This window comes from Photinus pyralis, unplaced genomic scaffold (genome assembly GCF_008802855.1).
Source record: "Photinus pyralis isolate 1611_PpyrPB1 unplaced genomic scaffold, Ppyr1.3 Ppyr1.4_LG2, whole genome shotgun sequence".
Taxonomy (NCBI): Eukaryota; Metazoa; Arthropoda; class Insecta; order Coleoptera; family Lampyridae; genus Photinus; species Photinus pyralis.
Genome location: NW_022170403.1, coordinates 6,350,281 through 6,361,637, shown reverse-complemented (window position 1 = coordinate 6,361,637; position 11,357 = coordinate 6,350,281). Strand labels below are relative to the sequence as shown.

General features: G+C 39.5%; 1 long non-coding RNA gene across 2 annotated transcripts; it reads right to left on the bottom strand.

The window, feature by feature from the left end:
- Positions 1–2,797: 2,797 nt before the first annotated feature.
- LOC116165091 lies at positions 2,798–3,364 on the bottom strand. Of its 2 annotated transcripts, none has more exons than XR_004144072.1 (4): positions 3,239–3,364; positions 3,078–3,184; positions 2,938–3,030; positions 2,798–2,886 (listed from the first exon to the last, which is right to left on the bottom strand). It is a non-coding gene; the product is annotated as an uncharacterized LOC116165091 (long non-coding RNA). The 2 variants fall into 2 exon arrangements; XR_004144073.1 differs by having other exon boundaries at positions 3,078–3,170.
- Between the last annotated feature and the right edge of the window lie 7,993 nt (positions 3,365–11,357).

Genomic DNA, 11,357 nt, shown 5'->3' with positions numbered 1-11,357 from the left:
TCGCCGGGATAGGCCGTCGCCGGGATAGGTCGTCGCCGGGTATAAATCGCCGGGATAGTAATGGTCACCGGGATGGGTTGTCGCCGGGAAAAGCGCTCGGGAGCGGGAAAAAACGCTCGGGAGCGAAAAAATTAATCCTTCAGAGCTTAAGGGCGGTTAAAAGCGCTCACGAGCGAAAAAAACGCTCGGGAGTGGAAAAAACCGCTCGGAAGTGGAAAAAACCGCTCGTGAGAGGAAAAAGCACTCGCGAGCGAAAGAGAGAGAGAGGGGGAGTGGTAAAGGGAGAGAGAGGGGGGGGGGGAGCAAGTGCAACGTGAGGCGTTTCGGACAGGCGGTGTTTTCGCCATGTGTCAGAATAAACTGTATAAAGGGCAATAAGCAGTGTTTTGATTGGTTTAACGATATTGTACTTTGGTAGTTTTAGGATGGTCATCCCTCAGTAGGTAAGCCTTTATTATTATATTCATAAAAAACCGTTTGTTTATCATTTCCACCATTGTAATCCAACGCGCGTTTCGCACGCAATAGGTTATAAGGATCCCATGACATCTACCTAAACTGATTTACAGGGGAATGTTGGTTGTCTAGGGTAGACGGTGGCACATTGCAATCTCTTTTTACAGACCACATCCAACAACTGTGAACGTATACAGGGTGGTGCCTAGCGCGACGCAGCACAGGGATTTCAATGATAATTTCTTCTCGAGGGATGGTAAGTCACCCGAGGATTAAATATAGAGTAATGCCTGACTCCTGAGATGCATACAAAATTTTATTTTTCATCGTTCCAAATAATGCGTTTCCAATATACAAATGTAATGATTAATGAAATGACAATCCATTATGCCCTCCCTCGGGCGTCATAGACTGCTTTATATATTACTCTCGCCAGGAAATATTGCCGGTCACAGCACACCTTATGTCGGTTTACAATCTATGTTTTTCTTAAGATGCGAGCGACTTCCGGAATAGAATCGTGCCAATGTTGAACGAAAAGTCTTTTTGTTCAACATTGACAGGACACTATCCCGCAAGTCGCTCACATGTTTAGAAAAACATAGATTGTAGATCTAGTCCAGTCAAATTAGCTCTAAAAGTAGTATAAACTGGATGTTGTCATTTCATTGAATGAAACCAAGCGTATTCTATGTAAAAAAATCCGCTGAATCGGAAAACCATAGTCCCCCCGGCCGGAAACGCCCGGAACATATTGTTATAAACAAAAAACGAAGAAAAAATGGGGAAATGTCGTGTTTTTTCACATTTGACTGCCAATATCTCGTTAACTATTGCTCTGAGGGAAAAAATGAGTAGAAATGAACTTGTTTAGAATAAAATTTTCTATAAGATCCAGTTGGTCTGGAAGGCTCTTTTTCAACCGTTATTGTTTTTTAGGGAAAAATGTAAAAACAGCAATCTCTAAAATTGACACTTTGTTGTTATCGGGACAATTATTGGAAAAGATTGTTTTACGGTTCCACTATGTATAAAAAATTGGGAACGCTCTTGTAGTCCCCCAGTTTGAAAGACAAAGCATCCCTTTTTCTACTTGTTTATTTAATTAATCAATGAGTATGAAACCTACGGTGATCTGGTTTGTCATATTGTTTTGTTATCAAAAGAAGTTACTAAATACGGATTTTCAAAAAGATCGGATGAATTTTACTTATTATTCGAGATTACTGTTTTTACATGTTTCCATAAATAACAATAACAGTTGAAAATTAGCGTTCCGGACCAAATAGAAAATTTTATTCTATACAAGTTCATGTCCATTCATTTTTTTCCCTCCGAGATTATACCATGCCTCCCCGAGCAATAGTTAACTCGAGATATTCGAAGTCAAATGTGAAGAAACACGACATTTTCTCATTTTTTCTTCGTTTTTTGTTTATAACAATATGTTCCGGGCGTTTCCGGCCAGGGGGCTATGATTTTCGGATTCAGCTAATTTTTTTACATAGGATGCGCTTGGTGTCGTTGAGTGAAGTGACAACATCCAGCCCAAACCGTAATTTGACTGGACTAATCGGGATCAAGTGTTCTGGACCGGCAATCTTTCCTGGCGAGAGGTTTATCTCATATGACAGATATAATTGGCATATAATAGCAATAGCATAGGCAAATGAAAAATAAAATCGAAAATTACATTTATGTCTTACTAACCAATCATAGCACATTTTATATCTGTGATACGCGGGCATAAAGTGGTACTTTATGCCCTAGGGCATTAACTATCACCATAGTAACTCATTTATACTTAATGACAAAACAAACAAATATTTGCAGGTCATTGAAAATTAGAAACGTCAATTATTAATTGTCAATACCTACTAAATCACAAGATTGGCCTTATTTCTTATAATTTCTGGAACTTCCTCCTCATTCACAATGAATTGAATTATTTAAAATTACGTTTGACGTTTGGATGGTTTCAATCACATTAACAAATTCGAACCACGCATACTCGATCAAACATAATGAATTATTTTGTAAACGAATTTTGACGAAGAAAACTATTTGTAAAACATAAAATTGTGTATGTACCACGGGCATAAACTGATGTTTATACTCTCGGGCGACTAAAAAGCTCTCGGGCCACATAGGCCCTCGAGCTTTTCAACTCGTCGCCCTCGAGAATATAAACAATACTATTATGCCCTTAATACATAAATAACTATTTTATAAATCAGTGATGCTTTGGAATCTTTTAACAAACTACAAGCGCATCGCATCTAAGTTATCGTTGTTTGACGTCGAACGATTGTTTCAACCATGGTACAATAACACAAGGTATGCCTATGCGTGACGTCATTGACTCATTGGGATAACTGACTTGCAGATGTGTTCCACACTGACTCTCTGTACTGCGCAAACGCAAGCGCGCTAAAATTTGAATTTGCTTTAACGTGCCACCGTTTGTTTTGTTATAAATACCAGTTCCTGCTGACTTCCATATTACAAACCAAATGTCGCTGTATTTTCGGAAAGAATATGTTCTTCTTCTCGAATTAAAGCCTTCGGTCACTACTGTGAATTCCAGTTGAATACATTATAGCGCCCACTTGAAAGCAAACCTCTACTTTAGCTATCAGTCATGATCCTTGTAGTCTGGTTTTTTGTGATTCGTTCAGCACCGGACTCTCTCTTTACCATAGGTCAATGTTGGTCTGTAACGTTATTGCTGTAGATAAGTAAATGTCATTAACTCTTTCTAATTAACTATTACAGTACTTACCGAAGCAGTTTCCTAATATCGCCTTTTGCATATTCTATGACCATGCACTCCAAATGTAGATAACAACAACATTCATCTTGATAACATGGCATTTTCATATACCTACTACATATAATAGGTAAGCAGGTAAGCTAAATTATCTTCAATAGGGTCTTCCTGAAAAAAAATATTGTAACTTTTTTGTGTCTTACTGTAAAGTTTATAACCTGTAATTAAACATCTCATATACAAAACTTTTTTTCCTAATTGCAGCATGTCAATAAACAACATACGAGAATATCGTAAAACTTTCAAATTTTGTCATGCAACCGACGACATGCCGATATTGGCCGAGCGTCGCATACGTCACTACGCGGGTTGCCGATCGGGAGTTATATTAGTCAAGTCTCTGATATTAGTGCATGACACTGATAGGAGTTCGATTCGACTTATTATGGCAATCTGCCATAAACTGAGTTCTGACTGGTTCGTAAAGGGGCAGTTAGATAGTCTGCCAAAGGTTGAAGTGTTAATGGTCGCCGCCTTTTTCTAGAAAAGTGAGTTTTTCCATGCCACTCGTTTGAGTGGAGTCAAAGCCCAGAAGCAAATCTGTTATGGTTCATAGGAAGTATAACATCAAGTTATGTATGTATAGTGCAAGGTATAGTGTAGGTACCTAATACAGTATGCACCTTACGGATTTCAACGAGAAAATTAGGGTGTTGGATATGTGGAAGTGAAAATAGAGAAAAATGTGTGCGCTGTAAGGGCACAGATATGCCCAGAACAGAGTTCGAAGTAAATCATATTCTGAATTACAATTACAAATATATCGATGGATTTTCGTCGATAACTGACTGAAAGTAAATCGACATTATGTACTTTAATTAATTAGAATCGTCTTCACAACAATACAAATGGGATGTCAAACTCGCGGTATCACGTCGAACTTTTTTCGTATATTTCCTGTTGGGACGTTTATATACAATTTATTAGGTTCGCGATGACTTCTGCTATCACACCCAGGCACAAATGCAATAATTATTCGACGCTTTTTTCCGTCAAAACGACGTTTTCTTTCTCTGAATCGATTGTAACCAATGCTACGGCTGAGCGCCAACGCGCGTAGTGACGTCACAGCAACGTGGCGGTCATTCGAAACTTTTCAAACGCCGTTCATTTTAAAATCGTGTTTGCTAATCACAACGATTTCTCTTGACAAAAAAATGAGTACCACTAATTTTTTTAATGTGCTTGGAGTTCATTTTCAAGGTTTTTGAAAAAACGCGGAAAATCCCATTATAACGTTTGCAGGTTATGTGTATATTATTTACCCCTTACACTTGACAGCTGTACACAAATTCAAATTTTAGCGCGCTTGCGTTTGCGCAGTACAGGGAGTCAGTGTGGAACACATCAGTGGACAACTGGGCTCCACCGTTCAATAAAGTAATGCGGTTTGTGTAGTCCTACCAGTCAATAAAAGTTGATCCCCTTTACGAATGTGAAGATTTGTGCAATCCATGTCAACTGCGTCAAGTTTCTCACACTAAACTTACAAAGTATCAATTATTGCATGTTATCAATGCAAATTTTTAAAGTTACAATAAAATATGTAAGTAAAAAAAGTAAAAATTATATTGGCGTTTTCAAATAAGGACGAGACCTCTAGCGGCAATAAAAAAAACTTAAAAGGCTGATTAAATTTCTGAAATAAGTATATTACAATTATAAATCGAGTTTCAAAAAGCATCTCTTAATACACAAAGAGTTCCAAAAGTGTGTCCAGTGTGACTATGCAACTAATTTTTTAAAAAAGTATATGTTAATACACACAGGAATTCCAGGTTTGTACAATGTGCACTGTGTGATTTTACAAGCAATTATAAATCCAGTTTCAAAACCCCCTTGTTATTGAACCAGAGAACTTACAGAGATACAAAACGAGACATAAAATGTGCCTATAGTATAATTATGCACTTTATATGCACACATGACTAGAAAATGCGTGTAGCCAATGTAATTTTGTAACCAATATTAAAAAACACTTTAGAGCACATCTATTACACATGACACTTTCGAGAATTGCCACCAAAGTCGTTTATCCATGGTTATTTATTACACACTAATTGAATAATTGCAATGGCACTTCTAATTCAAGTATGAAGCGTACGCCAGTTTCAAACTTGGCGGTGATTCTTGTGACGTCATTGGGATAAAAACGGCATCTGCGAGGATTTGCGTTTAGTTATAGGCATACCTTGTTTTATTGTACCATGGTTTCAACTAATCGACGCCAACTCAAGAAAAAGCGTCTATTGGGTAACGTTTTTTTAGAGAATGTAATGCAGCATCTGCATCAGATACTATTTGTTTATCATTTTCCGGAACCAGAGTACCTACATACTGTTACATATTGTTCTGAAACTTATATTCGAATTTTCCGCTACTGCAGACAAAACGTTGAATGTATTGTCGTTTTTCTGATGGTTTTGACGGAAATTTTGAACGTTATTGCATTTGCAGATATTTAACACTGTGCCTGTTCTTTCAAACTTGCATACGATTCTGTCTACTGCAGTGGTAGATACTGCTTGGAATCGGCCGATTTGGGTACTTCACACTAAAATAAAGAGCGTTTAAAAAAGCGGCAAGGCACCTCGGTGTGACCCCACGGAATCATTAGATTTGATCCATTTTGAATTGGCTTGTTACATTTGGTATATATGTTAACTGTGCAAAGTTTGAACCGAATAGGTTCAAGCGTTTGCTAGAGGCAGAGAGGCGTGACTCTACGGGGTCATTGGATTTGACCCATTTTCAATAGAATTGTTACATGTGACATATAAGTCTACTGTGCAAAGTTTAAACCAAATCGGTCTAAGCGTTTGATAGTTATCGTTTTCACGGACAGACTGACACCATCGACTCCCCTATAAAGCTTGCATCGCGTTGCTCTGCCGCTTAATAAAGACGTTACTTTGACATTTCCACTTTCTCTTCAGTTAAATACATGATAAACAATATTATGATTAACTAATTTATAAACAAGAATAAATTTAATATAGGTCAAAGGCAGGTCAAAGGCAAATAATAATGGCCCGTATGCATAAAAGTAAGCAAATGCTTATACTTGCAAAATTCAAAGTAAATACTCGTTACTGCCCCTTCATACTGGTCTGTTTAGCATATGGTTTAGCAGCGCTGCACTGCGTTCTGTCTTTCTGCTTAGATGCGCTGCTAAGTCGCCCAGTGCGAAGGAGCACTTACGAGTATTTACTTTGAATTTTGCAAGTATAAGCATTTGCTTACTTTTATTCATATACGGGCCAATGAAACGTGATCGCTATTTTTTTAGCTAATTCCAAGGCATCCTATCCTGATCCTATCTGATTTATTGTAAAATGAACCTTTTTATTTTGTCGATTTCTACGGTTTTGAAAAACGGAAAATTATAAGTATGAACAGATGCAGTATTTTCTTCTCTACAAAAAACGTATTTAATTTCTTGCTCTAAAATAATTAGGAGAACTAGCAATTGACTATAAAGAAATTATCATTAAAGTCCCTATGCTGCGTCGCGCTAGGCACCACCCTGTATACTGTTTGATCATCGGGTTCGTGTATAAAATTTATATTTTTTCAAAGTTCAAAGAGATGCCTTCTTATATCGCTCGTTTGAGCTTCTCCTCGCGCTCTGTCTCTGTCGCGAGTCTGTATTTCACCACAGTTTCCAGAGAACATTTCCTTATTCTTATTCCTATCAGAAACTTCTTCCTGTGTGTACTCCAGAGCCGGTGCATAATCCTGTAGATATTTCAGACCACAGAATATTCCCGAGTGTACGCCAAACCAGAAGCTCATTTTAGAGATTATTCCAAACCAGAAACTTATTCCTGTGTATTTCAATTCAGACCAGATTGTTGAGATTATTCTTGTAATGTACCTGTGTTTTCGTAATATACCAGACCAGCTATATGAATTAATTAGCTTTTGCTTTCATTCACTAGTTTTTATTGATTCGGTCTGATTTCATTGCCCATCATACTAACCTGTACTATCCGTAACGTCAATTCTGGTAGGTTGAATAAAACTGCGAAATAGTGATGCACTGATCTCTTAGGTTTGTGCTTAGCTCAGTCGACCTGATGCAAAGACATTTGACATCATCCCAGTGGCGTAGCTAGGGTTCTCTGGGCCCAGTGCGGATCCAAATTTCTGGGCCCCCAAAGAAATACGAAATATGTGTGATAACCTAATAGGAAATATTTAAACAAAAATAAGCTATATTTGGTTTAGGAAATTTATTTCAGCGTTTTGTGTAAAAAAATACATTTAAGTTCTATAAACTTACTTTACGTGCTTTCGTATTAGCAAAATCAGCAATAACATAATTGAAATCAATCGAATCAGTAACTTCACGCTCAATAGATAAAATTGCAAGGTTTGACAAACTCAAGTTGCTGGCGGGCGTCCGTAACCGAACTCCAAAAACGAGTCGCAACGAAGCGTGCGTAATATTACAGTTTTGTCGTCGAGTCACATTGCACTCAGTGCAGCGGTTTTGTCAACTGCATAAAAGTAATGAATAGCATAGAACATAACAGAATGAATTACGAAGGCCGGTTTGTTTTAGCTCATTTTTGATTAGCTTAAAAATGGTCAGAACTTACAAATTTACTTACCTTTATTTTATTCGTATGGTAACGTGATTTATAAATTCGGGTTCGATTTATATCAATATTTATTAAACAAAACTAAAACACTATAAAAACTGTACAATTTATATCCACTATTTATATTACACACTTCGCAATTTATATCAGATTTTCGCGCTCAATGTTTCGTCCGTACTCGATCTCGTTCGGTAGTAAAACTGACTGCGATGTTCGGTCCGCAACCATTTATACACGCAAGCAATGTAAGTCGAGAACACTCGCGTCATTACCAGATAATTCTCGAATATTCCTATACAAATCCCGCTATCGCGCTTAGAAAATTCCAGAGCGCCAAAGGCGACGTCACGTCTGGAGCGTTTCCGTTACAGTATTTCTGCAAACTATCGATCAACCACAGATTTTCAAAAATGTTGCATAATTTTTGTTATCCCGGCCGCGCGGTTACACGGATGAATTATAGGGCCCCTTCATTTCAGGGTACCGCACCCCCCTAGCTACGCCACTGCATCATCCTCTGTGGTTACTGAGAGATTCAACTGGCTCCCTAATACGGGGTTGAGCCATTAGAATGCCAGGATACCCCTAGCCGGCCTTATTTGCCAACCTTAGGGCACCAGAACATTCCTTTTCAAGGAAACCAGTCACCGCGCACTACCGCATGCTCGTAAATCACTGGGGAAATAAATCACGTGGATGATTTGGTTTATTTGCCAGGCACAACAACTGGCATTTGAGCACTGCACTGCAATATGTCTGCCAGCGCTGTTTCCGCAACCGGCCATCGCAAACATGAACGACGGATCCAACTAAGTTTACCAACATGTGTTTACAATTCTATAACCAATGGATTTTAATCTTAGACCATATAGTGCATGGACTGTGTAACCGGCTGGTTACTTTTCAACTCTCCTTACCGTCTCTTTCGTAAATTAACTTAGTTGGGGGTGGTTCTTCTTATAAAAAAAATAATGGTTGTTGTGCACCGGCTAGCTTCAGTCGATAATCCTCGTCTGGCCTCAAGGAGAGGGGACTGAATAAAAATCAAGTGTCTTTATTAAAACCTATTAAGTTCTTTTTTTCACTACTAGCGTCTGATGACATGATTATTAACCTTTTTTCCACTTGTAAAGTAGGTTTTCTCGGCATTTGTTCAAAGTGGTTAATAATTTTTTATTATTAACTAGTAGTCAATAATGAGAACTGTCACGCTGTCACTTTTAGAAAACACAACCCGAAATTTCGCTCAATGAACGTTTAGACAAGTTCTCTAAAACGAATAATTGCCACGATTCGCAATTTCCAGAGAAATTACATACCTAAAATTATCACATTTTGAAAAAATTCGAACGAAATTACTCTTTGAAAAATCTCAATGACAGAAAATACGGCCTGTTTGACTTGTACTTCCACGTACTTGATTGACATGTTAAATTAAGAAACAAACAATTCTGTCCAACCGTTAACTCTCTTATCAATATAATATGTTAATTTAGAGGATTTCAAGTGCTAGTAGTAAAAAAAATAGTATATATACCACGGTAGAGAAGTCTATTATTGCCTTCGCACCTTACATCCCTCGGCGCAAGCGCCTCGAGATGTAATCTTGGTGCTCAGGCAATAATAGTGGACTTCTCTACCTTGATATATAATGTACTATTTCTCTCTTAGAAAATCGCCTTTTTGCTGTAAATAACATACGTTAAAAGAAATGGGGGCTGAGACGGTACATTCCTGTAAAAGTAGGGTTAACTCATTCATTCACAAAAGTTCATTGCATAGAAAGGAAAATCTGTCTTTATTACGTGAATTAAAATCAAAATCTTTACTCTAAAACCGCTGAGTACAGAAAGAAACTTAATTCTTGTTTCATAAATTATCATACAATTTAATCGAAAATCAAAACAAAACTGCTGTAAATGCGTGTAGTAACACTTCCAGGTACGGGTCGTTAAAATGAACACTAACAGCGCTGATAAGCGCTGTTTTGAATGCAACACTAGTAGGTAATTAAATCGCCTTTACAATGACACCGCTTTAGATTAATGTTTTATAAATAAACGACAATGCAATAAAGCTACCACGAGGCTAATAACGACGCACAATAAACGACAACGCAATATTGTTTATAAATACCTTTAGTTTATTTATAAGTGTACCAGGACTTGGATAATAACTTGGTCTCTTCGATTGAATTAGGACCGCCCACTGCAGGCTGCTATTCGAGTTTCTGTTAGGCAAATCACAGGCAGACTGGCTTTTCTTAGACTTCTTTTGGTACTCTCTAGGTGGACTATTCACGGACCGCGTATAGAAAAATCGAGATGTTACGACGACTAGGAGAGGGGTTGCAACTTCCACCCCACCATCCACTAGCGCCCTATTGGCCGCGTCGCCAGACGCCTCTACCGGAAATCGTTTATAAGCAGCGCACCGACAGGGGAACTTCACTTGTGCCTGGGCAAGCCTACCTTACCCTACACAAGCGACTGAGGCTGGTCGCTTGGGCTCAAGTACCGTCTCCGCACGCCATCACTTCCCGGCTTGACCGTAGTCAAGTCCGGCGCCATCCCACGTGCCAGAAGCGATCTTATATATGTACATATATCCTCTGTATTATTTGTAAATATTGTGTAATATACGTTTTCAACCTCCGTTTGCCACTTACGTTACCCCGCCCGGTAACAATTGGCGCCCATACGTGTGAGTCAACCAGCAGCATCGCGCTCTGAGGATCTACGCCCACGCTCCCGCGACAGCCGACGCGCAACACCATGAATACGAGGAGCAGGAACACCCCGACGTCCAACTCCGGCGCCGACGAAGGTATCGACACTCAAACAACGGAGATGACCCCGGCAATCAACCCCGGTCTGGACCCGGCAACCCCGTCCAGTGGCGCCCAACACTCTCAACACACCCTCGACATGCTAAAGGCGCTGACCGACGCCCTCCAGAACGCGCAGAAAACCGCATCACCGGACCTACCGACCTTCAGCGGCGACCACCTGGAGGACCCAACAGTCTTCTTCAGCACGCTCGAGCAGACAATCCAAACCACCGACCCGACGGAAAAGTTAAAAACAGCAGCAGCACAACTAAAAGGGGAGGCTGCGAAATGGTGGAACAGTTACAAGGCATTTTCACCGACATACAACGACCTAAAGAACTACACCCGCGAAAAATACGACAGCAGCAAGATTCGCGGGAAGATGCAATCAGAATTCTTCGGCCGAGAACAAGGAGCAGAGTCGCCGCAGCAATTCCTCCAGAGGAAGGCACAACTAGCAAAACGGCTGAAGATCCCGATCGGCGAGCACCTCGAGCTACTAAGAGACCTGCTGCACCCACGCATTAGAGTAGCCTTTTTAACCACAACACCCACTTCACTCCTCGACTTGGTGCGTCACGCCGAGGAAATCGAAAACTGCAACAAAGCGCTACCTCGAAACAACCAACCCAGA